Source organism: Ahaetulla prasina, chromosome 15 (genome assembly GCF_028640845.1).
Source record: "Ahaetulla prasina isolate Xishuangbanna chromosome 15, ASM2864084v1, whole genome shotgun sequence".
In the NCBI taxonomy this organism is placed as follows: Eukaryota; Metazoa; Chordata; class Lepidosauria; order Squamata; family Colubridae; genus Ahaetulla; species Ahaetulla prasina.
In genome coordinates this window covers 12,961,462-12,989,044 of record NC_080553.1, presented here as the reverse complement: position 1 = coordinate 12,989,044, position 27,583 = coordinate 12,961,462, and the positions used below count along the sequence as shown (strand labels likewise).

At 46.3% G+C, this 27,583-nt stretch overlaps 1 long non-coding RNA gene across 1 annotated transcript in view; it reads left to right on the top strand.

Moving 5' to 3' along the window:
* LOC131185736 (uncharacterized) overlaps positions 1 to 26,717 on the top strand; it is a 69,427-nt gene extending 42,710 nt beyond the window's left edge. Inside the window, exon 3 of the long non-coding RNA XR_009152216.1 lies at positions 26,234 to 26,717. This is a non-coding gene — a long non-coding RNA (uncharacterized LOC131185736). The remainder of the gene's footprint in view (positions 1 to 26,233) is intronic.
* The last annotated feature ends 866 nt before the right edge of the window (positions 26,718 to 27,583 follow it).

The following is a 27,583-nucleotide window of genomic DNA, read 5'->3' as shown; positions in this document are numbered from 1 at the left end:
CAATCAATGGGCTTCCTCTCGCCAAGGCTTAAATATAGCCAGAAAGACTCCCATTCACACAAAAAACAGAACTGGGTGGTAAATGAAGTCATCTCCCCCCCAACCCACTGCTTCACACAAGCTTCCATGAGAGGGTTGGTTGGTTGGATGGATGGATCATGTGCCATCAAATCCAAAGTAGAAACATTCATACAACGGGGTCCAAACAATTCACACCTGGACAGGTCCTCTCCACAATGTGGAAATGTCAAAATAGCTGCATTCCCACCCGCTGGCTTAACCAGGTTTGTCATTTAACCCACAAAGCTGAAAAACCATACCATGGCCAAGCAGGTTGGCTCACCCAACCTGCTAAACTATGCATCTCTGCAAACTTGCCAAGGAAGAGAATCCTTGGCTGCAACCAGACAGCCTTGTTTATTTAGAATAGAATGGAATGGAATAAGAATAAGGATGAATATAATAGACTAGAGAAGACTAAACTAGACTAGAATAGAATAGAATAGGTATAGGAATGAATAGAATAGAATAGAATAGAATAGAATAGAATAGAATAGAATAGAATAGGAATAGGAATAGGAATAGGAATAAGAATAAGAATGAATAGACTAGACTAGACTAGACTAGACTAGAATAGGAATAGGAATAGGAATAGGAATAGGAAGGAATAGAATAGAATAGAATAGAATAGAATAGAATAGAATAGAATAGAATAGAATAGAATAGGAATAGGAATAGGAATAGGAATAGGAATAGGAATAGGAATAGGAATGAATTAGACTAGACTAGACTAGACTAGACTAGACTAGACTAGAAATAGGAATAGGAATAGGAATAGGAATAGGAATAGAATAGAATAGAATAGAATAGAATAGAATAGAATAGAATAGAATAGAATAGAATAGAATAGAATAGAATAGAATAGAGTGGAATGGAATGGAATAGGAATAGGAATAGGAACAGGAACAAGAATAAGAATGAATAGAATGGAATGGAATGGAATAGGAATAAGAATAAGAATAAGAATGAATAGAATAGAATAGAATAAGAATGAATAGAATAGAATAAGAATGAATAGCATAGCATAGCATAGCATAGCACAGCACAGCATAGCAATAGCAATAGCAATAGCAATAGAAACAGAAATAGAAATAGAAATTGAAATAGAAATAGAAATAATAGAAATAGAAATAGAATAACAGAGTTGGAAGGGACCTTGGAGGTCTTCTAGTCCAATCCCCTGCTTAGGCAGGAAACCCTACATAACTTCAGACAAATCGTTATCCAACATCTTTTTAAAGACTTCCAGTGTTGGAGCATTTACAAATTCTGGAGGCAAGTTGTCCCACTGATTAATTGTCCTAACTGTCAGGAAGTTTCTCCTTAGTTCTAGGTGGTTTCTCTCTTTGATGATTTTCCACCCGTTGCTTCTTGTCCTGCCCTCAGGTGCTTTGGAGAATAGCTTCTTTGTGGCAGCCCCTGAGGTATTGGAAGGCTGCTCTCATGTCACCCCTAGTCCTCCTTTTCATCAGACTGCACTAGGCATACCCAGTTCCTGCAACCCTTCTTTCTAACTTCCCACTTTCAGGATTCTTATTCCAAAATAGGAATATTCTGGATATTTGTGCAACGGTACAGCCTGTGTGTATTGTATAGGAATCCGAGATCCTTGGAAAACACAGCTGTCTGCAGAGATCAAGAGCTGTAGTCTTGTGCAGGCCAGCTAGTCTCCGGGTGACCCCCCTCCCCTTTCTTCTCCAAGTTCATTCCGTTTGATCGATGGCAGAGGTCACTCGGTCCACAATTAGGTCAATAAAATCAATGTTTATTCCTCTGTTGGGCCTGAAAGCTCATAAATTCTTCTCCCAGATTAGCTGAGCAGGAGGAAGGGAGTGGAAGTGCCCCTCTCTCCTTTAACCCTCCTTCCCACCCCCACTTTCCATTTAATACAAAAATAATCCACTAGCAGTGATTTCTCTTGAGTGCACTCGTTTAGGGATTGGAGGCGTACCCACAACGGCTAAACTTCCTTATTTCATTAACTTATTATTTTTTTCCCCAGTTTGTGCAATAAAGTAAAACATACTTTAACTAGTTGGGCTAGGTTTGCACAACAAGCTAAGCAAGCCACAGAGCCAGCGGGCTCAAGGAAATTATAACTTGAAGTTTAAGCGTCTTTGCAAAACGGTATTTGGGGGAAGGGGAAATAACGTAAGAGTTGGATGAAAGCTACTTCACACTTTCCAGAACTCTTAAAGTAGGAGAAAAATCAGAGAGTTGGGTTACTAGCACGTTGGCCAACTTGAGCTCCGACTCTCAGAGTTCTCCAGTCAGAATTGGTTTTCCTTTTTTTAAAAAAAAATGCATTAATTTTCTTCTTTTATATATATTTCTTTGTTCCGTAGTGTGTAAGTTCTACTTACGTACCTTCATAAAATTATTGGAGAAAAAAAAACCCAATATTCTCCAGCCAGATTGCTCATCCCTGAGACTTCTGGGAGCTGAAGTCCGCACATTTGGAAGTTGCAAACACTGGGAAATATTATGTGGTTAGCGTAAACCCATAGTAAGTCTAGAAAGCATGTTATTCCCAAGGTGCTTTCATGGTTTTGGTTTTGGTTTTTATCTCCAAGACTTTTTAATCACTATAAAATCACAAACTGGTTCCACTTAATTCAGAGGAGTTAACCTGTGGCTAATATAGATTTGTATTTCAATAAACAGGGATAAGGCTGAATCTTGAATTCTTTATACTACAAGTAGTTGTGGCTCTCCATAACTTGATCAGTAATTTCCCAGCGTTTCCCCCCCCCCCTTTATCCCATGTTTGTATTTTACTGCTGTATTAGAATTTTAGAATACTACAATCTTAAAACTTCTGGCTTATAAAACTTATAACTTCTTTATAGTTATAGACAAGTAAGGAAGATCTCAGAAGTTAGTTCATTTTCCTTTTACTATTTATCCTTCTACCTTATCCTACTATTTTACTATACATACATACATACATACATACATACATACATACATACATACATATATATATATATATATATATATATTTGTTTTCTGAGGTTTTCACGGGTGTTTGTATATAGGTCTTTGGTTGTTCGGGTTTTCTCCCGAATAACCAAAGTGCTCCTAGAAGCTCCTAGAAGCAGGAAGCTGATAACACCAGCCTGAAGATGACGAATGAGACTTCATTGGAAGACACTTCCAATTTTACGCAGGAGAAAACCCGAATAACCAAAGACCTACATACAAACACCCACGAAAACCTCAGAAAACACACAGACACACATTTATATATATTATATATATAATACTATTTTACTATTATCCTTCTCATCTTCCCTATTACTTTCTCCTATTGGTATCTTATGATTATATCACTTTGTTGTTTTGCGTGTACACTGAGAGCTTCTGTACCGCAGACAGATTTCTTGTGTGTCCAATCACTTTCGCCAATAAAGAATGTTTTTTTTCCCCCTCCTGCTCCATAACCCCAAAGTTAAATATAATAAGCGAGGCTAATTTTCTGTATAGACTAGCATGGGACGTGCAGTCTTGATTTCAAGTACTGTGTGCCAACAAGTTGATGCCAACTTTTAACGGCCAGGAAAAAAAAATCACATCCACCATGAAACTCATATAAAAACTTGCAGGAGCCCATAAAAAAATATGACCTGGTGATATCCTTAATTCAAGATCTGCAGAAGCCTTCAGGTACCCGAATCTCAGCCGAGCTTTCTTTAATACAACAAAGTGATCTCCATTTTTCACATTAAACTTCCAGGAAAACACACAGAGAGAGAGAGAGAGAGAGGGAGGGAGGGAGGAAGAGAGAGAGAGAGAGAGGGAGGGAGGGAGGGAACAAAAGAGAAGTTTGAAGAAATTAAACCATTTAGTGTTGAAGAAATTAAATCATGGATGGAGAAATGGAATGATGAAGATGGGGGTTAACGTTTGCAAAGAGAAGCCACCCTTGAAAGTTGCCATGGAGAGGGAAAATAAATGCATATATAAGGAAGGGAAGCAGACAGTTTGGTCTAGTGGTTAAGATGCTGGACTTGGAGCAGGGAGCCCTGAGTTCTAGTCCTGCTTTGGTGGACACACGAGTCAGTGTCTATGGAGATTCTCTGCTATCCAGGTCATGGTTGTCCCAAAGGTGTTTTTTCAAGCGGCAACTGGACTTTCTGGTTGTTTTTTTTCTTTGAAGACATTTCGCTTCTCACCCAAAGAAGCTTCTTCAGCTCTGACGGGAGGATCATAGAACAGAATAGATCGGACGCACAAGGGATTTGTCTGCCAAGACACCACGTTCCCTACCATCCAATCAGAGCTGAAGAAGCTTCTTGGCTGAGAAGCGAAAACGTCTTCAAAAGAAAAAACAACAACAACAACAAGGAAGTCCAGTCGCCTCTTGAGAAAAAAAAAAGGCACTTTTTGGGACGAATCAATGGGGTGACTTTGGACCAGGTTTTTCCCCCCCTCTCAGCCTAGGAAGGAAAAGGTCAGAGTAAATAAGCCCCCCCCAAATTGTGTCCCCCCCCCCGCCTCAAACTACAGAGACTTAACTAGGCGATGTCCAAGAGTTAGGAATGACTTAAAAGCACTCCTCCCTCCTGCAAAAGTGGTGGCTTTCTCAAGGTTTGATCCAGTAGTGAAATCCAAGGTGTTTTTTTTTTACTACCGGTTCTGTGGGCGTGGCTTAGTGGGCGTGGCAGGGAAGGATACTGCCAAATCTCTATTCCCTCCCCACTCCTGGGGGGGAAGGATGTTGCAAAATCCCCATTCCCTCCCCACTCCTGGGGGGGAAGGATGTTGCAAAATCCCCATTCCTACCCCACTCCTGGGGGGGGGAGGATGTTGCAAAATCCCCATTCCCTCCCCACTCCTGGGGGGGGGAAGGATGTTGCAAAATCTCCATTCCCACCCCACTCCTGGGGAAAGGATGTTGCAAAATCTCCATTCCCACCCCACTCCTGGGGGGGGAAGGATGTTGCAAAATCCCCATTCCCTCCCCACTCCTGGGGGAAGGATACTGCCAAATCTCCATTCCCTCCCCACTCCTGGGGAAAGGATGTTGCCAAATCTCCATTCCCTCCCCACTCCTGGGGGGAAGGATGTTGCCAAATCCCCATTCCCTCCCCACTCCTGGGGGAAGGATACTGCCAAATCCCCATTCCCTCCCCACTCCTGGGGGAAGGATACTGCCAAATCCCCATTCCCTCCCCACTCCTGGGGGAAGGATACTGCCAAATCTCCATTCCCTCCCCACTCCTGGGGAAAGGATGTTGCAAAATCCCCATTCCCTCCCCACTCCTGGGGGGAAGGATGTTGCAAAATCTCCATTCCCACCCCACTCTGGGGCCAGCCAGAGGTGGTATTTACCGGTTCTCCGAACTGCTCAAAATTTCTCCTACCGGTTCTTCAGAACCTGCTGGATTTCACCCCTGGTTTTAATCACTGACATTTATTAATCGGTGTCCAGGTAGATGATTTGGAGGGGAGCGATCGAATTAAAATCGAATGCTTTCCAACCGGGTCGTTTTAAAAGCGAGCGGTTGGATTCACACGCGTTAAACGTTCTTTTGTGGTGGGGGGTTGGTTGCGATTGAGGCAGGCTCGTGACTTTATTTGGTTCTGTGGATTACAGTTTTCTGCAAGATTGACGGGGAAGTGGGGGAAGTGTCTTTCACACACACACCCTCTTCTCAGGTTTGTTCTGGGAAATTGGAAAAAGTCGAGGCTGGCTGAGGTCTCACATAAATGCTGGCTTTGAAATATTTGTGCATTTCACATTTAGGGGATGGTGATAAATTGGGGGGTAGGAAGATTAAAAAAAAAACATCCTGATTTTTCCGCGATTATTTTAACGGCGGGAACAAGCAAAACCTTGCTTGCTTCCGTTGGGTATTTATATTCCCATTCGGCCCCTTTCTCTCTCCAGATTTTTCGGTTAGAAATAATTAAAATAAAATGCCAAAGCCCTAAACCTCTCCGTTAAGTTCTGAAGTTCCGGCTCTTCTTGACATCAAGACCTTGGCCCGGGATTCAATCAATAAATAATATAGGTTCGGCTGGGGATGATGGGATATCCGGTTCTCCGGAAGACACCAGGTTTGAGAGAGGGGGCGTGATGATATTTCCAGTCCCCCCCCCCCGTTTTAATTTCTATTTCCTTGCCTGCACAATGAAGTCAGGAAACTCATTTGAAGGAACCTTGGGAAGGGGGAAAATACCCTTGCGGTGTGTGTGTGTGTGTGTTACAGTTTCTGGAAAGGTAGTCCGAAAAGAAGAGGGATGCAAGCGCGGAACGGGGTGCGGGGAGCCGGAACGGGTCCCGGGATGGAGGGGGGGGAAACCTCGGGATCGAACCTGAAGGATAAAAGAGGCGAGAGAGAGCAAAGTGCCCACTTCGTGGCCCCCAAATGCCAAAGGGTTAGCCTGAAGACGCTGATGGCGAGGGGGTTAGAATTAGAAGGGGAGAGAGTGACACTAGCTGCAATCGGATCAGCTGCGTGGCTTTTAATTTTGTTTGGAAAGTACCTGGAAAATTAAAAGGAAGGGTGAAATTCGGAGAAAATTACAGGGAAGAAAACGAATGGTAAAAAGTAGGTAGGAAAAGGGAAGGAAGGAAGGAAGGAAGGAAGGAAGGAAGGAAGGAAGGAAGGAAGGAAGGAAGGAAGGAAGGAAGGGAGAAAGAAAAGCGGGTGGGAGGGAAGAAATTAAGGAAGGAGGGAGGGAAAGGAGACGAAGCGAGAGGGTTGGAGGGAGGGACAAAGTAGGGAGGAAATTAAGGAAGGAAGGTAAGAAAGAAGGAAATTAAAGAGAAGAAATTAGGAAAAAGGAAGGAAGGAAATTAAAGAGAGAAAGGAGAAGAAGTGAGAGGGCTGAAGGGAGAGAGTAAGCAGGAAGGAAATAAAGGCAGGGATTGAAAGAAATGGAAGGAAGGAAGGAAGGAAGGAAGGAAGGAAGGAAGGAAGGAAAGAAAGAAAGAAAGAGAAAGAAAGAAAGAAAGAAAGAAAGAAAGAAAGAAAGAAAGAAAGAAAGGAGAACAAGCCAGACGGTTGGAGGGAGGGAAAAAGTAGGAAGGAAGTTAAGGAACGAAGGTAAGAAGAAAGGAAATTAAAGAGAAGAAATTAGGAAAAGGAAGGAAGGAATTTAAAGAGAGAAAAGGGAAGAAACGAGAGGCTGAGTGGAGGGAGAAGCAGGAAGGAAATAAAGGCAGGGATTTAAAGTAATGGAAGGAATGAAGGAAGGAAGGAAGGAAAAGAGGGAAAGGAAATTATCTAGAGGGTTGTGGAAGTAGGAAAGATAAAGAAGGAAGGAAATTAAAGAGAGGAAGGAAAGATGGGGGCGTGGGTCGTAATTAAAAGCAATCAAAGAGTGGGAAGGAGGAAAGAAGGAAAGAAGGAAAAAAGGGGAAGGAGGAAAGAAACGGGGAGGGGGGGGGAGGCGGATGGGAGCCAGGGAGCCTCGGAGTTTAGTTCAGGCGAGGCTCTGGCAACCCGCGCGGATCTGTCACTTAACTTGCCGCGCTGCTCCTCTCGTTTGAGCATTAAATTAATGCGTGCATTAAATCACAGCCCCTAGGAAAAGCAAGCTCTCTACTCTGCTTTTTTTCTTTCTTTTCCCAAGCAGGATTAAACATCTCAGGCTGACGAGTTACGAGATAAATTGAAATTAATTAGGCGCTGCTCTCGGCCGGCTCTCGGTGGAAGGGTTGGAAGGGAGGCGAGAGGCCACGGGTCGCCGCCGCCGCCGCCGCCTTGGCTGTCCCGATTTGGGGCTGATCGACCTGCAGAGCAGGTAACCCCAAAGCGAGCTTGGCCTGGAAGGTGTTTGGAGGGTGGGGGTGGGGAAGGCGTCAATTCTGCAAGCCCCTTTCCCACGCAACTTTCACCGGCGTCTGGAAACAGGGGGTTTCTTCTGGCAGTTACGGTCGCCCAGGAATAAGCCACGCGTGGCCTTCCTCCACTGCTGAAGCTTTTGGTTTAAACTTTGAGCTGCGTTTTACCTTCAGGAGGACGGGTCAGGAAGGCAAGGAGAACCCTCAGATCCGGTTTGAAAATCATCGATGATGCGGGGCGTGTGTGCGTGCGTGCCCGCGCGTGGAGAGAGCAAACAACCTGGGGCGGGGGAAAGAGAGAATGGAGTGGGAAGGAAGGAGGGAAGGAGGGAGGAGAAGGAAGAGGAAGGAAGGTGGAGAAGGGGAGAAAGACAAAGGGTGAGGGAGGGAAGGAAAGAAGGAGAGACTGATGGAGGGAGGGAGTAGGAGAAGGAGAAGGAAGAGGAAAGAAGGTGGAGAAGGGAGGAAGGACAAAGAGAGGGAGGGAAGTAAGGAAGGAAGGAGTGATGGAGGTAAGGAATAGGAAAGAGGACAAAGAGGAAGAGAGGTGGAGAAGGGAGGAAGGAGAAAGAAAGGGAGGGAAGGAAGGAAGGAAGGAAGGAAGGAAGGAAGGAGAGACTGATGGAGGTAGGGAGGAGCAGGAAGGAAAAGGAGAAGGAAGAGGGGGAGGAAGGAATGTGGAGAAGGGAGGAAGGACAAAGAGAGGGAGGGAAGGAAGGAGAGACTGATGGAGGTAGGGAATAAGAAAGAGGAAAAAGAGAAAGAGGAAGAGAGGTGGAGAACGGAGGGAGGAGAGGAGGAAGGAAGGAAGGAAGGAGTGATGGAGGTAAGGAATAGGAAAGAGGACAAAGAGGAAGAGAGGTGGAGAAGGGAGGAAGGAGAAAGAGGAAGAGGAAGGAAGGAAGGAAGGAAGGAAGGAAGGAGAGACTGATGGAGGTAGGGAGGAGCAGGAAGGAAAGGAGAAGGAAGAGGGAGGAAGGAATGTGGAGAAGGGAGGAAGGACAAAGAGAGGGAGGGAAGGAAGGAGAGACTGATGGAGGTAGGGAATAAGAAAGAGGAAAAAGAGAAAGAGGAAGAGAGGTGGAGAACGGAGGGAGGGAGAGGGAGGGAAGGAAGGAAGGAGAGACTGTTGCAGGTAGGGAGTTGGAGGAAGGAAAAGGAGGAGAAAGAGCTGGAGGAAGGAAGGTGGAGAAAGGAGGAAGGACAAAGTGAGGGAAGGAAAGAAGGAGAGACTGATGGAGGTAGGGAGTAGGAAAGAGAAAAAAGAGGAAGAGGAAGAGAGGTGGAGAAGGGAGGAAGGAGAAAGAGGGAGGGAGGGAAGGAAGGAAGGAAGGAGAGATTGATGGAGGTAGGGAGTAGGAAAGAGGAGAAAGAGGAAGAGGGAGGAAGGTGAGGGTGAAGAGAGGGAGAGAAAGGGAGGGAGGGGGGGAGGGGAGGGGTGTTTGGATCAAAATGAAAAGAAAACGCTGTGTGTGAAAGAAAATGGAATGGACTGACTCTTGAAAGGCCCTGCCTGCTGGCTGGCATGCTTCAATTCTGGAGATGACAGCCCCTTCACCCCGCTCCACCATAGAAGCTCATTTCCAGAACCTGCTATCCTGTTGAGATGGAAAGACTCCTTAGCAGGGTTTGCTGATAGTGGATTTCCAAGGACCTTGGGTGAGATCCCTCAGCCTCCCTTTGGCCTTCTCAGCCCAGAGAACTTACAGAAATAGATGGGTAAGAAGATGGAGAGATGTCAAAATGTGGAAATATCCGGATCTTCCAAGCTGCTGGGTTGAAACTCCCATCCTCGCTCTCTCTCTCTCTCTCTTGACCCATCTGGCTAATGCCAACTGAGAAAGCCATCTTGAGCCTGAAGATGGAGAAGAATGATGAGAGGCCACCATGAGATAAAGAAGCAAATAAGCTAAGAAGCTCAAGACATTCTAGAGGGGAATGATTGAGTCTGTCATCTGCACCTCCATAACTGTCTGGTTTGGCTCTGCAACCCAACAAGACAGATCAAGATCAAGAAAAGGAAGAAAGGATCAAATAAGGAAGGAAGGAAGGATCAAGAAAAAGGAAGAAGGAAGGAACAAGAAGAAGGAAGGAACAAGAAGAAGGAAGGAAAGATCAAGAAGAAGGAAGGAAGGAAGGAAGGAAGGAAGGAAGGAAGGAAGGAAGGAAAGAAAGAAAGAAAGAAAGAAAGAAAGAAGAAAGGCTAAAAAAGAAGGAAAGAAGGGTTAAGAAAAGGAAAGAAAGGAACAAGAAGAAGGGAGGAAAGATCAAGAAGAAGGAAGGAAAGATTAAGAAAAAGGAGGGAGTAATTAAGGAAGGAAGGATCAAGAAAAGGAAGGAAGGAAGGATCAAGAAAGAAGAAAGGATCAAGAAAAAGAACGAAGGAAGGAACAAGAAGTAGGAAGGAAAAATCAAGAAGAAAGAAGGAATGAAGGAAAGGAAGGAACGAAGGAATGAATGAAGGCTCAAGAAAAAGAACAGAGGGAAAGTGGGAGGAAGGAACGAAGTAAGTAAGGAAAGATGGATGGATCAAGAAAAAGAAGGAAGGATTAAGACAAAAAAAGGAGTGAGGGAGCGAGAGAAGAAGGAAAGAGGGCGAGAGCAAGCCTACTGCAGTGGATTTTTTTAACAACAACAACAACAACAACAACAACAACAACAACAACAAAACAAGGATCTTAAGGAGGAAAGTCGTTTGTTTATCCACTGGAAGCCTTCCTTAAAAGGGATGAGTCTAGTGGCAGTTTTTGTTGGGAGGCTGGAATGCCTCACCTGTGCCCTCCAGGTGAGACTGTCAAAGCCCTTCTAGGGCCTTCCCGAAATGACCAGTGGAGACAGGCAGTCTAGGTGAAAGGAGCAGGTTAACTTGGAAAGACCCTCTGGGCAAGTGGAGATCCAGCAGATATGCACGTTTCTCTCACTCTCTCTCTCTCTTTCCTTCTTTCTCTCTCTTTTTTCATTCTCTCTCTCTCATTCTCTCTCCCCCTCCCCCTCTCCATCATTCTCTCCCTCTGTCATTCTCATTCTCTCTCTCTCTCTCTCATTCTCTCTCTTTCCGTCTTTCTCTCTCTTTTTTTCATTCTCTCTCTTTGTCTCTCATTCTCTCTCTGTCTCCCTCTCCCCCTCATTCTCCTTCATTCTCTCTCTCTCCCTCTGTCATTCTCATTCTCATTCTCTCATTCTTTCTCATTCTCTCTCTCACATTCGCGCTCTCTCTCATTCTCTCTTTCTCTCTCTCTCTCCCTCTCTTTCTCTCTCTCATTCTCTCTCTCATTCTCTCCCTCCCTCCCCTCCCCCTCTCCATCATTCTCTCCCTCTGTCATTCTCATTCTCATTCTCTCTCTTTCTCATTCTCTCTCTCTCTCTCTCTCATTCTCTCTCATTCTCTCTCTTTCCTTCTTTCTCTCTCTTTTTTCATTCTCTCTCTCTCTGTCTGCCTCTCATTCTCTCTCTCTCTCTCTCCCTCCCCCTCCCTCCCTCTCCCCCTCATTCTCCCTCATTCTCTCTCTCTGTCATTCTCTCCCTCATTCTCTCTCTCATTCTCCCTCATTCTCTCTCTCTCTCATTCTCATTCTCTCTCTCATTCTCTCTCTCTCATTCTCTCTCTCTCTCTCATTCTCTCTCTTTCTCATTCTCTCTCTCTCCTCCCATTCCCAACTCCAGTTTTTCTTTCTTTCTTTTGACCCTCACCGATGCCCCTTGCTTCTGCTTCGGAAAGCTAGAGTTCCACCTTCCCATCAACTCCTGTCCTTCATAGTACCCGGGAGACACCTGAGGCTGGAAGATCTCCTGAACTTGCAGCCTCTTGGCCCTCAAGCCAACCTCAGCGAGTCTGCCACTCCGTGGGGGAAAGGAAAGGGAGGGGGGGGAGGCTGACTTCCCTACCTCTCTTCTCCACCCTTGTTGACAGATATTATCCAGATGCCCCAGGAATTCGGGCTAGGAAAATCACCTTTTTCATGAGGTGGGAGGGAGAAAGGAAGGAAGAGATGAATGGATTCTCCTCACCCCTAAGGGCCCGCTACCCACCCCCTCTCCAGCTTGTAGCAACCCGTCTATCTGGCCTCCACTCTGGTTTTTCAGCGCCTGGGGCTCTCCAGCTCATGCCTGAAAAAGATCCCGCAGTTTTTTCCCAGTCTTTGAGACCCAGGAGAGACGCTTGAGAAAATGCACTAGGCAAGAGCGGATGGAAATGAGAGACAGGGATTCTGCCTGCTGAGGGTTCATCCCTGGGGTGGATTCTATATAGACTTTATCCAGAGGAAAAACCTTCTTTAACTGAGCCAGGGTTAGTTTCAGTTCCAGTTCTCACTACGCACCGGCTGTCTTCCTTCCTTCCTTCCTTCCTTCCTTCCTTCCTTCCTTCCTTCCTTCCTTCCTTCCTTCCTTCCTTCCTTCCTTCCTTCCTTCCTTCCTTTCCTCCCTCCCTCCCTTCCTTTCTTTCCTCCCTTCCTTCTCTCTCTCTTTTCTTATCTTTTTTCTTCCTTCCTTCCTTCCTTCCTTCCCTCCTTCCTTCCTTCCTTCCTTCCTTCCTTCCTTCCTTCCTTCCTTCCTTCCTCCCTTCCTTCCTTTCTTCCTTTCTTCCTTCCTTCCTTCTCTCTCTCTTTTCTTATCTTTTTTCTTCCTTCCTTCCTTCCTTCCTTCCCTCCTTCCTTCCTTCCTTCCTTCCTTCCTTCCTTCCTTCCTTCCTTCCTTCCTCCTTCCCTTCCTCCCTCCCTCCTTCCTTCCTTCCTTCCTTCCTCCCTCCCTCCCTCCCTTTCCTTCTCCCTCCCTCCCTCTCCTTCCTCCCTCCCTCTCCTTCCTTCCTTCCTTCCTCCCTCCCTCCCTCCCTTTCCTTCTCCCTCCCTCCCTCCTTCCTTCCTTTCTTTCCTCCCTTCCTTATCTCTTTCTTTTCTTATCTTTTTTCTTCCTTCCTTCCTTCCTTCCTTCCCTCACTCCCTCCCTTTCTTTCCTCCCTCCCTCCCTCCCTTCCTTTCTTTCCTCCCTTCCTTCTCTCTCTCTTTTCTTATCTTTTTTCTTCCTTCCTTCCTTCCTTCCTTCCTTCCTTCCTTCCTTCCTTCCTTCCTTCCTTCCTTCCTTCCTTCCTTTCAAGTTTTCTATTTTTTAATTTTTTTTAAAAAATGTCAAATCAATCTGTGAACAGTGTGGCACCTGGGCGCCAAGGATGAAATCCAGCAGGTTCTAACAGGTTCTGGAGAACCCGTAGTGGGGAGGGAATGGAGATTTTGCAGTATTCTTCCCCTGGAGGGGGATCTTGTGTCCACCTCGCCATGAGACAATTAAATTCAGGGTCATTCAAAAGAGGGACAAAGTAGCTCACCTCGAGGGCTTCTAACTTGAGAAGGTTCAAACCCAAAGCAAGACAAGGCTCATTGCAATTCATTTGTCCCTCTCTTGACTTATCCTGTTTTTAATTGTCCCATCGCAACTTCTCCCGTGGTGAGTTGTCCTGCGGCAAGTTGGCCAATGTGAGACGGCCACGGTGAGTTGTCCTAGACCCATTCAGAATGCCTAGGTCAGGGGTCAGTAACCTGTGGCTCTGGAGCCGCATGTGGCTCTGGAGCTGCATGTGACTCTTTCATCCCTCTCCTGCGACTCCCTGTCACTGGTCAGCACCACAATTTTGAGAGGTGTTTCCAGTTGGGGGAGGTAAGCATGGTGCACCAGGAGGAGCCTCTATAGCAAGGGGCAGGTTTTCCAGTTGGCTCCACAATTAATAGGGCTGTCGGTTAGGACAGGTAGAGGAAAAGGGATGCTGCTCTAGGAGGAGACTCTATGGTGGGGGAGGGGGAAACCGGACTTCTGGATGGCTCCAGAATTGAACCTCTGGTGGCTCAAACTGATAAGACAGTCTGTTATTAACACAGCTGCTTGCAATTACTGCAAGTTCAAGTCCCACCAGGCCCAAGGTTGACTCAGCCTTCCATCCTTTATAAGGTAGGTAAAATGAGGACCCAGATTGTTGGGGGCAATAAAAGTTGACTTTGTATATAATATACAAATGGATGAAGACTATTGCTTGACATAGTGTAAGCCGCCCTGAGTCTTCGGAGAAGGGTGGGATATAAATGCAAATAATAAAAAAAAAACCGGGGCGGGGGGGGGCGGGGAATGTGGCTTCCGGTTAGGACCTTTGTGGCTCTTTGAGTGTTTAAGGTTGCCGACCCCTGGCCTAGGTAGATTCTCCATGTCAAAACTCCAGAAATGGTCCTTCAATCTCCCCCACCTTCCTTGTCAACACAATTGTCTCATTTCCCAACCTAAACAGGATATTGTGGCTTTTTGAATATTTCCCATCTCGAAGTTCGATAAATTTCTAAACTCTCTCTAAAAAAATTCTCCGCATTCCGCTTGCTTGCAAGAACCCACCTTAATGGTCACCCGGTCCGCTCTGCGATCCACAAAGGAATTGAAAAAAATATTCCTCCAAAGAGTGAAATGAGCTAAGATCGGATTCTGTGATCAAGGGATCTCTTCGTCTCCGGAGGAAGCCTCTGATTTCGCCAATCTATTTCTGTAAGCTATTAATTTCCAGATGATTAGGAATGCTGTCAGTATATAGTAACGTGCAAACCGCTTTCAGATGGAGCCGTTTTTTTTTTTTTTTTAAAGATATTTATTTATGACATGCCGTTCTCATTCATGCTCTCGGGAGCCCAGATTGATTGTATCTCTGGAACATTCTGCCCATTGCATTATAAGAACAATACCGTGATTATTCTTAATGCAAAACATGTCTCTGTTTGCTGGAAAATCATCATCGTCCATCATTTTTTGATAGCCCATCAACCTCCCAAAAGGTTTATGCAGTTCTACCGTGTTTCCCCAAAAATAAGACCTCCCTGGATAATAAGCCCATCAGACTTTTGAACGCATGCGCTAAAAATAAGCCCTCCCCGAAAATAAGCCCTCCCCGAAAATATTTAAACGCCTCCTCTGGTTAGGGAGACAGAGCTGGAAATCAAGTAAGACAGCAAGAGGAGCCTTGTTCTGTCCCCCTTCGCCTCCATCCGAGCGAAGGCTTAATTAGCTGGCACTATCAGCTCTGGCAGCAAACTAGCGAGCGTCTGCCAGGTGACTCTGTTATCTCCCTTGATGCCGATGAGTCACCCAGGAACAAACAGTACTTCAGCTCTAGTTAAGCAGTTGATTTTGCCTGCTATGAAGAGGCATAGCAGCCCTCACTGGTTTTATATCCTGTGGGGTGTGGCTCCATGACTCAGCACTTCCTAGGCCTGCCCCACCCCTCTTTCTGTTGTTCCCGCCTCTCCTGCCTATGAAACCTAGGGTCCAGCCAGGCCTGATTGCCATCAGCCGGGTCTGGAGGCGTGGCCTGGGGGGGGGGAAGAGTCAGGGGATAGAGGCCTTGTTATCTCCTCCACCTGGCCTGCTTCTGGCTCCTGGAGCTGAGCCAGGGAAGCCGGTGCTCCCGAGGTAAGTCCTGATGGCCTTTCCCCCTCACTTTCCAAGTCACTTTCTGGCAGGGGGCCCGGCTCGGTGGGCGCAGACACAACAAGCCCCGTCTTGCTCCATACACACCAAAATAATAAGACTGAAAATAAGGCCAAGCACTTATTTCGGGGTTCAAAAAAAAATATAAAACAGGGTCTTATTTTCGGGGAAAACATGGGTATAAGCATGTCCAGAGTGGCTCTGTTTATGACTGTGTTCCAGTGGTGAAATCCAAATTTTTTTACTGCCAGTTCTGTGAGCTGTCTTGGGAGGAATTTGCTTTAATTTAGTTGAACTACGCTGGGAATGAAGTATTTCTCAGCTGTTCGAATAAAGTTTGTTTGTTTTTTCACAGTCTAATATTGTGACCCTACCTACTTGGGCCTGGGTCACAATATTAACCCCAGGAACTTCTGAGAAATCGAGTCACCCCTAAATTCACCTGCAAACATAATTCCCACCCTCCATGGTCTCCTTTCCTTGCCGTTCTCTGCCCGAACAGGTGGATGTTCACACCTTGCAGTTTTTGTTTTTGTTTTGAGTAGCCCAGGCATGAAATTGGGAAACCCAGTCCGTCTCTTCTGAGTGTGAAATTTTTGGCGTGGGAGGTGGGGGGCCTTGGCAGAAGGCCTCCTCGTTTTGGAAGGTGTGCGTATATATGCGTGGCATCTTTTCAACAGGAGCCAGTCCAAGTTTTTCAGCTGAAAGGGCGAATCTATGTGCCCGTTCTTGTCCTGCACCTTCAAAGAGGACTCCTCTGTTTTGTTTTTCCTGGTCCTTAGCAACCTTGCATTCCCATCTGCCATCTCATCACCGTCTTTACCTCCATGAAATTCAACTGAACGTTATTGTTGTTGTTAGTTGCGAAGTAGTGTCCGACCCATGGACAACGTTCCTCCAGGCCTTCCTGTCCTCTACCATCCTCTGGAGCAGGGGTCTCCAACCTTTCGGACCTCAGGGACCACTAAATATGAGCTACCTAATGACCAGCTGGGTGGGCGTGGCTAGGTGGTCATGTGACTGGTTGGGTGTGGCCAACTTGATGTCACTCACGTCAAGGGGCACCTCACCAGCGTCTACTCACCCCTCCCCTCCCAGCCCCTCCTCGCCTCCCCACCCGGGCTCCTTAGGGACCCAACAGGAAGCAGTTGTTGGAGCTAAGCAGCGACCACGAGAAAGAGTTGGCAAAACAGCTCAGTTCAAATTGGATCTGACTGAGAAGGAGGCTTAGCAGAAGCACTTTACTGAGGACTGGGAGCATAGACTTTCCAAGCAGAAGCAAGACCTGCGGGAGTGCAAGGCCAGGTACTGGCACCTGGAGGCTCATCTGGCTGAGATGGTCAGTCAGTTCCAGGCCATGATGCAGTCCCACTGGAACGAGGCCCTCCGGCTCTTTGCCATCAGTGGCACTTCCCTCCAGCCTTTGCCCAAATTTCCACACCAGGAGGCCGAAGCAGACCCCAAGTCAGAATTTCTGCCCCCCTCCGACCTGCACAAAAAGACCCCAAGGGGGGAGACTCTCTGCAGCAACACAAACGTTCATTGCACGTATCTGTCCCAGGGGCCGTAGTTTGAGGACCCCTGATTTAGTGCAATATAAAAAATGCAAATAATTTTTCTGTGGACCACCAAAATTTTCTCCTGGACCACCAGTGGTCCATGGACCACCAGTTGGTGACCGCTGCTTTGGAGCCCATTGAAGCTCATGTCGACTGCTTCAGTTTCTCCATTCATGCGCAGATCATTAATTATGACGTCTGGGTAGGTGGGCGGAGCCTCTTGCCGCTTTTACTACTGGTTCTAAAGAACCGGAAAGAACCAGGAGCAACCCACCACTGACCCAAACACCTCGTTCTCTGTCGGCCCCTTCTTGTTTGGCCGCTATCTAACATTGGGCGCTATCTAGCAAAACGAAATTCAACAGTGAAAAAAGTAAGGTTCTACATTTAGGCAAAAAACCCCAAACAAAATGCACAAGTACCGTATACGTGGTACTTTGCTCAATAGTAGTAACTGTGAGAGGGATCTTGGAGTCCTAGTGGACAACCATTTAAATACGAACCCAGCAGTTCTGGGCTGCATCAACAGAAGGGATAGAATCAAGATCACGTGAAGTGTTAATACCTCTTTATAAGACCTTGGTAAGGCCACACTTGGGATACGGCATTCAGTTTTGGTTGCCACGATGTAAAAAGGGTGTGGAGACTCTAGAAAGAGTGCAGAGAAGAGCAACCAAGACGATGAGGGGACAGGAGGCTAAAACATATGAAGAACGGTTGCAGGAACTGGGTATGTCTAGTTTAATGAAAAGAAGGACTAGGGGAGACATGATAGCAGTGATCCAATATCTCAGGAGCTGCCACAAAGAAGAGGGGCTCAATCTATTCTCCAAAGCACCTGAGGGCAGGACAAGAAGCAACAGGTGGAAACAAATCAAGGAGAGAAGCAACTTAGAACTAAGGAGAAATTTCATCACGGTTAGAACAATCAATAAATGGAACAACTTGCCAGCAGAAGTTGTGAATGTTCCAACACTGGAAGTTTTAAAGAGATTGGATAACCATTTGTCTGAAGTGCTGTAGGGTTTCCTGCCTGGGCAGGGGTTGGACTAGAAGACCTCGAAGGTCCCTTCCAATTTTTATTCTATTCTATTCTTTTGCCCTCAGTCTTTCTCAGACTCTAGATAACATATTTTTTTGTACCTAGAAATTTCAATGCTAATTTTAGGTGGAGACATGAATTGCTTTTATATTTAATGCTGGCCGGTCAACCCTATACGTCATGTTTCTTAATCTCTGCCTCTTTAAAGTTGGTGAGATTCCGAGAATTCAAGTCCACCCAATTTAGGTTGGGAAATATAGATTTAAATACTACTACGCACTTCCCAACTCAATGTGCTATGAGTACCGGACTTGATTTAGATTTTTAGCAGTTTATTTGGGAAGGTGTGGATGATGTTATCTTTTTAATTATGCTTCATAAACGGGGCACATTGCTCTTGAAACACATGAGAGTTTCTTGGAAGATATTGACACCTCCATCTTCTGCAGGAAATATCTGGTTGACCACATCAGGGTCAACCTCCGAGAAGAAATAAAGATTACCCAAATGAGTTATTTTAAATGTGTACTGATTTCTCTCTGTTCCTATTTAGGATGGGATGGTTCTTTGGCTGTAGATTAGCTCCAGTAGCTGAAGGCTCTTTGGAGCAGGGCTGGGCTTCGAAACCTTTAGCCAGGGATTCTCTGCCCGGTTGCTGGGTGGGCGTGGCCATAGTGGGCGTGGCCTAGTCGGCCTCCTGCACCATGCCGTGGGGGGAGGCCTTTTTGCTCTCCCTAGACTCCAGAGGCTTTTCTTGAGCCTCTGGATGGGCAAAAATGGCCTTCCCACGCTCCGGAGACAGTGGTGGGTTTCAAATATTTTTACTACCGGTTTTGTGGGTGTGGCTTGGTGGGCGTGGCTTAGTGGGCATGGCAGGGGAAGGATACTGTAAAATCTCCATTCCCTCCCCACTCCAGGGGAAGGATACTGTAAAATCTCCATTCCTTCCCCACTTCAGGGGAAGGTTACTGCAAAATCCCCATTTCCTCCCGATCAGCTGAGACTCGGGAGGCAGAGAATAGATGGAGGCGGGGCCAGCCAGAATTTCTACTACCGGTTCTCCGAACTCCTCAAAATTTCCGCTACCGGTGCTCCAGAACTGGTCAGAACCTGCTGAAACCCACCTCTGTCTGGAGGCCCTCTGGAGGCTGGAAATGGGCCCATTTCTGACCTTCTAGAAGTTCCAGCCTGTTTTTCTCCCTCCCCGCGCGCCCTGCACTCACCTGCATCCAAAATGGACCGTTTGGGGACTCCTGGGAGGGGTGGGGCCGGGTGGGCAGGGCCAGCCAGGAGTGGGATTTGGGGGCACAGAATCTTAGCTAGAGGTTCTCCCGAACCACCAGCAGCCCAGCCCTGCTTCAGAGGTAAACCACAACTTCTTATAAACTCAGTGCTCAACGGTCTTTGTTAAAGATGACTTAAAAAAAGGAGAAAGAAATGAAATGAAATTCCAAGCGAAAAGAGTTCAGCGAAAGCCTTCTTCTTCTGAACAGGGGAGTTGGATGAGGATCTTACTCACAATTTACGATTGCTCAAATGGATAATGGATCATGCCACACTTGGACTATTGCATGCAGTTTGGGTCACCACGATATATATATATATGGAAAAGGTTCCCCTAGCACATATGTGCTAGTCATTCCCGGTAGTTTAGCTGTTCGAATCCCTACTGCCGCATAACGGGGTGAGCTCCCGTGACTTGTCCCAACTTCTGCCAACCTAGCAGTTCGAAAGCACGTAAAAAAAAATGCAAGTAGAAAAATAGGGGCCACCTTTGGTGGGAAGGTCACAGCATTCCGTGCGCCTTTGACGTTGAGTCATGCCGGCCACATGACCACGGAGACGTCTCCGGACAACGCTGGCTCTTCGGCTTTGAAACGGAGATGAGCACCGCCCCCTAGAGTTGGGAACGACTAGCACATATGTGCGAGGGGAACCTTTACCTTTACCTAATGTCAATCCTTCAAAATGAGATACATGTCCCTGGAGCCTTACAAGATGCGAAGAAGTCAAAGCGAGGTGTTTGAGGGCCAGGCAGCCCCAGCCTACGGTCACAATCCCCGAGGAAGCTTTTCCAGGACTTGTCGGTGTTATGATGCTGCTCAAAGCAGACGGAGGAAGGTTTGGGTAATGACCTCACCACATCTGCTTGGACACCACCAGGAAAGCACAACTTCTTCCTTCTTTGCCAGCGGAAAAAACAGGCCAGGCCATTCAGCTGGCGTGTTTTGGGCTGGTAATTGCCAAATAAATCAATCGTAGCTCCACGTGAAAGTAGATAGTCAGACTGAGATTCTGTGTGTTTTGCTTTGGAGTCTCCTTCAAGTTAACAAGAAATAAAATTATAATTCCTTCCTTCCTTCCCTCCCTCTTATTTTTCTTTCCTTCCTTCCTTCCCTCCCTTCTTTCTCCCTCCCTCCCTCTCCCTCTCTTTCTTTCCCTTCCTTCCTTCCCTCTCCCTCCCTCTCTTTCCCTCTCTTTCCTCCCTCTCTCCCTCCCCTCTCTTTTTTCTTCTTCCTTCCTTCCTTCCTTCCTTCCTTCCTTCCTTCCTTCCTTCCTTCCTTCCTTCCTTCCTTCCTTCCTTCCTTCCTTCCTTCTCCTTCTCCCTCTCCTCTCCTCTCCCTCTCCCTTTCTTTCCCTACCTTCCTTCCTCTCCCTCCATCTCTCCCTCTCTTTCCTCCTCCCTCCCTCCCTCCCTCCCTCCCTCCCTCCCTCCCTCCCTCTTTTCTTATCTTGTTTTCTTTCTTCCTCCCTCCCCCCCATTATTTTCCTGCTTTCATATTTCTCTTTGGTCTTTCTCCATTCCTCCCCCACCCCCACAACTTTTCCAGCATCCTCAGTTTTAACTCAGACCACTCCTCCCATTATGAAATACGGGGGGGGGGGGAGAGAAGTCTTCCATTAAATTTTACCTCTCTTTTCTTTCCCATCTTTTCCCAGACCTTCTCTTATTGCCTCCTGCCCAGTTCCCTCTTCAGCTCCCCATCTCCCCCAATCCTCCAGCTCTTCTCTTCCTTGGGATTCCTTGAAAAGGATATCTTCCTTCCATTCCTCCGTGCCCATATTACCATCTATTTAATCTGAAGAGCGGTTGATGGGGAGACCCTAACCCTCCCCTTTCCCCCCCCCGCCCGCAGCCTCATCTAAGGCCAAGCTCTAATTGAATTGCTATGAACCCCTCCCCGCTCCCTGGTCCACCTCTGCTTCCTCGTCGCCCTTGGCCTTTCCCCACAATGTCCTTGGGACACTTGTAAATTTCATTTTGAAAAGCTGGCCGAGCGGGCATCAGCTTCTGGCTGCTGCCTTTTTACGGACAGAGCACTGAGGCTGTCGATGCCTCTCGGGGATTCCAGTCGATGCATCACGTTTGCATCTGAAAGGCTGTTCTAGGAAATAAATGAGACTGATTTCAGAGGACATTTATTTGATTTGCCACGGGGGTGGGGGGTGGGGAGGAAGGAGGACCCTCGCTCTCAGCCTGGCCATGAAGAATGAGCCAAAAGTTCACAGGAATATAACAAGAACAACAGAAGAAACCTTGAAGGTCTCTTAGTCCAAGAGTGGTGGTGACCAAGCCCAAGTCGTGATTACCAAACACAATTCAGTCCTGGAGAAATTTTATTTTATTAAAACAGCTGAGAATTAATTCATTCTCAGATGAGTCCAAAACAAATTCTTCATAAACAGTCCTACGGCCTTATCAGCAACCTTTGTTGGTTTTCTTGGCAAAACCCCCACAAAGTTCAAGAGACGCTGACAAGAAGCAATGGAATCATCGTTGCTTTTCCACAAAGAACCCAACGGCTCATTGCTGCTCTTTTAAGCCTTATGGCAGGGGCCAATCATCTCCCGAGTCGCCCTTTTTGCTTCAGCTGCTCTTGGCTTCTAGCAGCTCTTCGCATGCGTGCACTAGGAACAGGCTCCTCCTCTTCCTCTGCCTCTCTGCTGTCCGCCTCTGGATGCTCCGGAGTCTGCGCATCACTCCCAGATGGCCCTGGTCTCATCTCTGCCTCCGACACAGAGCCCTCGTCTGGGCCTTCCCCTGACTCCAGGACTGGCCCATCGTCCTCGCCAGCCTCCTCACTGTTCAACTCCGCTGCCAGCTCCGCAGGCTGCTGGCGAACCACAGCAGCGCACGGCTTAAAAAGCATGGCTAAATAGGATGGCATAACACCAGGGCGGGTGGGTGAGCAGATCCACCTGTAGGTGGCAACTACCGGTTCATCTGAACCGCTCTGAACCAGCAGTGGCCCGCCACTGCATTGTAATCATTTTTGTTTCTCTTCTCTGTATTCTTTCTGGAGTCTCAACATCGTTTTTATATTGTGGCAACCATAACTGGATGCAATATTCCAAGTGTGGTCTAACCAAGGCTCTGGAGTTTTTGCATCTGTGCTGGCCACACACATCAAAGCAACAACAGCCTTTGATGGAAAAAGAGAAAAAAGCTTATTGTTGCAGCCTCAAGCTCAGCAAAATAATGAAGTCCAGTGTTAGTTAGCATTGTCTTGTTCTCTGGCCAAAATTGCTTTGAGCTGGGGAACTCACTGCCACCAGATGGGTAGAGTACCAACTGAGACGGCTGTTTTGGTGATGGAGATAAAGTGAGTCAGGCTCTAAGTTTAATGGACTCTGTAGCAGTGTGTCTTGGTAGGCGTGGCATGCCTTGGTGGGCATGCCTTGGTGGGCATGGCAGGGGAAGGATACTGCAAAATCTCCATCCCCACCCCACTGCAGGGGAAGGTTACTGCAAAATCCCCATTCCCTCCCCACTCCAAGGGAAGGTTACTGCAAAATCCCCATTCCCTCCCCACTCAGGGGAAGGTTACTGTAAAATCTCCATTCCCACCCCACTCTGGGGCCAGCCAGAGGTGGCATTTGCCAGTTCTCCGAACTACTCAAAATTTCCACTACTGGTTCTCCAGAACCTGTCAGAACCTTGCTGGATTTCACCCCTGGGATGGCTCAGTGTGAAGTTTCCAGATGTGTCGTGTTGGCAGCTGCGTGACATTTCGCGCGTCCAAGAATTCCACCAAGAGGAAAGACAGAAAGTTTTCTGACATCCTCACCTCTTGGTGACTAAGTCTGTCCTGGAATGGAATTAAAGGCAGGCTTGGACTGAATGGAGCCCAAGCCCGGCCTTAAGAAATAGGATTTTTTCTGAGATATTAGTTAACTGGAGTTCCCCTGCAGGACATTTTAGATTTTCAGTTTTCATTCTGGTTTGGTTTTAAAGGCTGCTCAGACAATGCATTCTTATTGTTAGTCTGTTATTCCGTTCGAGTCTGAGGATCAGGCCCTGGCAACTTTCTGCATTTATAAGCTGCCTTCAGTAAGGAAAAAAAGACAAACTTCGGTAAGAAAAGTCACTCTATAATAAAATGGACACATAACCCTTTGTTCCTTTTTCGCTCCCTCCCCTTGTCCTTTTTCTTTCCTTCTTTCCTGCTTTCCTTCCTTCAACTCTCCCTCCCTCTCTCTATCTTTTCTTCGTTCCTTCCTTCTCTCTCCCCCTATCATCTTCCTTTCTGCCTTCCTTCATCCCTCCCTCCCTCTTCCTCTTTCTTTCTTTCCTTTCTTCTTTCTTTCACTTCTTCCTTCCTTCTCTCTCTCTCCCTATCATCTTCCTTCCTTTCCTCCTCCATTTCCCTTCCTTCCTTCCTTTTCTCCCCCCATCATCTTCCTTCCTTCATCCCTCCCTCCCTCTCTCCCTCTTTCTTTCTTTCTTTCTTTCTTTCTTTCTTTCTTTCTTTCTTTCTTTCTTTCTTTCTTTCTTTCTTTCTTCCTTCCTTCCTTCCTTTTCTCTCTATCATCTTCCTTCCTTTCCTTCCTTTCCTCCTCCATTTCCCTTCCTTCTCTCCCCCATCATCTTCCTTCCTTCATCCCTCCCTCCCTCTCTCCCTCCCTCTTTCTCTTTCTTTCTTTCTTTCTTTCTTTCTTTCTTTCTTTCTTTCTTTCTTTCTCTTTCTTTCTTTCTTTCTTTCTTTCTTTTTCTTTCTTTCTTTCTCTCTCCTATTATCTTCCTTCCTTTCCTCCTCTATTTCTCTTCCTTCCTTCTCTCTCCCCCTATCTTCCTCCCTTCCTCCCTCCCTCCCTTCCTTCCTTCCTTCCTTCCTTCCTTCCTTCCTTCCTTCCTTCCTTCCTTCCTTCCTTCCCTCCCTCCCTCCCTCCCTCCCTGTTATGTATTCATGTATTTCTTCACCTCTGATACTTCTCCTCTTTCTTCTTCCTCACCACCCCCATGCTCCTGTCCTCTTACTCTCTCTCAACTCATTCTCACAGTTAATCCAATGGGGGTCCCACTCTCCCTCTTTCGATTTAGCTCCACGTGGGGTTGAAGTAGGACATCCTCTCCTGGGTTGGCAGAGCTTTTCAATTTAATCTTTAGTTTATAGAACTAAATGTGTGTATCTTTTTAAAATAGTTACTGGCTGCCTTATTGGCTTTATTTATTTATTTTACAGGATGCATATGCCAATCACTCCTAAATGGCTCTGGGTAGCTTACAATATAAAATACGTAAACTTTTAAACTCACCAGCAGAAGAAAACCCCCAGAAACTCAAACTGGCAGCTTTAATTCCCCTAAAAGGTTCACTAAAACCCAACACAAAACCTTACCCCAAATTATAAGAAAAGGATTGTCTCCCTTTTACAAACCCCCTGAGCGTCTGATGAACATGTTATTCGGAGAGTAATTGGAGTAATAACGATGGTTTATTATTCGTGGATCCTGCAGTCGGCAAAGGTTGGATGAGTGTCTAGGATACCTTTGACCTGTTCTGATTTTGTAATTTTAATGACAATAGCAAGCTGGCTGGGGAATTCTGGGAGTTGAAGTCCCACATACGTTAAAGTTGCCAAGGGAGAGAATCAGTGCCGCAGCTCATGACCCAGTTTCTTAAATTTCTTGTTCATTTACCACTCCCAGAATTAAGTTCAGGATTTTGTAGTGCCCCAGCTCCGAATAGAATAGAATTTTTATTGGCCAAGTGTGATTGGACACACAAGGAATTTGTCTTGGTGCATCTGCTCTCAGTGTACATAAAAGAAAATATACCTTCATCAAGGTACAACATTTACAACACAAATGGTGGTCATAGGGTACAATTTAACACTTAATGATATAACACTATGATAATCAGTAAATGCAACCTCTCTTTGCAAACAAAGCCAGCAATTGCCCAATCTTTTTCCAGCATCAGATCAGACTGAGTCAAAAATGTGTAATAAATTTCTTCTTCTTCTTCTTCTTCTTCTTCTTCTTCTTCTTCTTCTTCTTCTTCTTCTTCTTCTTCTTCTTCTTCTTCTTCTTCTTCTTCTTCTTCTTCTTCTTCTTCTCCTCCTCCTCCTCCTCCTCCTCCTCCTCCTCCTCCTCCTCCTCCTCCTCCTCCTCCTCCTCCTCCTCCTCCCCCTCCTCTCTTCCTCCTTCCTCCTCCTCTCCTCCTCCTTTTTTAAAATTTGCATTTATATCCCGCCCTTCTCCGAAGACTCAGGACAGCTTACACTATGTTAGCAATAGTCTTCATCCATTTGTATATTATATACAAAGTCAACTTATTGCCCCCAACAATCTGGGTCCTCATTTTACCTACCTTATAAAGGATGGAAGGCTGAGTCAACCTTGGGCCTGGTGGGACTTGAACCTCCTTCCTCCTCCTCCTCCTCTTCTCCTCCTCCTCTTCTCCTCTCCTCCTCTTCCTCCTCCTCTCCTCCTCCTCCTTCCTCCTCTCCTCCTCCTCCTCTCCTCCTCCTCCTCCTTCCTCCTCTCCTCCTCCTCCTCCTCCTCCTCCCTCCTCCTCCTCCTCCTCCTCCTCCTCCTCCTCCTCCTCCTCCTCCTCCCCCACCTCCCAAGAAAAACAGAGACAACAATGTAATTATTTTCCCCTTTCTTAGACTTCCTATAATTTGGTCTATTTTATTTTTCATTTCTTGTCCTGGATGGAAACAGAATCGCACAACTCGGAGATCCTTGGGTAAAACCTAGGAAAGAACTGGAGAAGTGGAAGACACATTTTTTTTTTCTCATGCCCTCATAAATATCCTGGCAATTTTAGACTCGCCCAGGTCCCTTCTTGTGAAAATGATCCGCCTGGAGCCAAGAATCCAACTTTTTGATGTAGGAATTGTTGTTCTATCCCACAGACTTAAAAAGGAGAATAGGGCCACAGAGTTGACATCAATCAAGGTTTAGTCCGGGCAAGGATGAGGATAGAATATCAGAGAGGTGACCAAGCGTAGCACATGATTCAAATCAAGCCCAAGTTGATTAATTGGGTTCAGTCAGAGTTTTCTGGATCATAACAACTGTTGTTCTCCCTCACAGGGCATCAACGGGGCCTTTGAAAGAGAAGTTCTCGTCTTCCATGCGGGGCCCGCCAAAGTATGCGGCAACATCAAAACCGTCAAGTCATCCGAAGTCTTAAAAGGCTCGGGTGGATTTTAGACAAACTCAATTTGCTCAAGATGGCTCAAAGAGTGATTACACAACATTGTTTTCGTCTTCTTCTTCTTCATCATCATCACCAAAGGGTCTTCAGACACACAGATGCGCAACCGCATACTTGCCTGCAATCAAAGCCCGTGTTTTGACTTATGGAAAAAACGGGTGCTTGGTTTTTTGTTTTTTTTTCCTTTCATAAAACTGAGTAATGGGAAAGACAGCGACAGGGAAATATTTTTCGAAGATTGAGTTGCTGCCCTGTCTCCCAATGTAGACATGTAGAGGCAACACACACACACATACACACACACACAGGGAGAAAAAGAGGGGGAGAGAGAGAGAGAAAGAAAGAGAGATAAAGAGTAATATGGAGAGAGAGAGGGAGAGAGGGAGAGAGGGAGAAAGAGAAAGAGAGAGAGAGAGAGAAAGAGTAAGAGTAAGAGGGAGAGTGAGACAGACAGACAGACAGAGGGAGAGAGAGAGAGAGACAGAGAGAGACTGATACAGGGAGAAAGAGAGAAAAAGAAAGAGGGAGAAAGCGAAAGAAAGAGGGAGTAAAAGAGAGAAAGAGTGAGACAGACAGACAGACAGAGACAAAGACAAAGAGACAGAAACTGAGACAGGGAGAAAGAGAGAGAAAGAGAGAAAGAAAGAGAGAGAGACAGAGACACAGAGACAGAGACAGAAACAGGGAAAAAGAAACAGAGAGAAAGAAAGAAAAGAAGAAAGAGACCGAGAGAAAGAGAATGAGAATGAGAGAGAGAGAGAGAGAGAGAGAGAGACAGAGACAGACAGGAAGAAAGAGAGAGAGAGAGAAAGGAAGAAAGAGACAGAAAGAGAATGAGGAAGAGAGAGAGACAGAGACAGACAGACAGACAGGGAGAAAGAAAGGAAGAAAGAGACAGAAAGAGAATGAGAAAGAGAGAGAGAGACAGACAGGGAGAAAGAAAGAGAGAGAAAGAGAAAGGAAGAAAGAGACAGAAAGAGAATGAGAAAGAGAGAGAGACAGAGACAGACAGAGACAGACAGGGAGAAAGAAAGAGAGAGAAAGGAAGAAAGAGAGAAAGGAAGAAAGAAAGAAAGAAAGAAAGAAAGAGACAGAAAGAGAATGAGAAAGAGAAAGAGAGAGAGAGAGCACAAGCGAGACTGAAATATACTTTACGAATGAAATGTTTGGGATTCACTCTTTCCTTGCTATTACATTGAAGGCAAGAGTTCCTTCCCCTGGCAGTT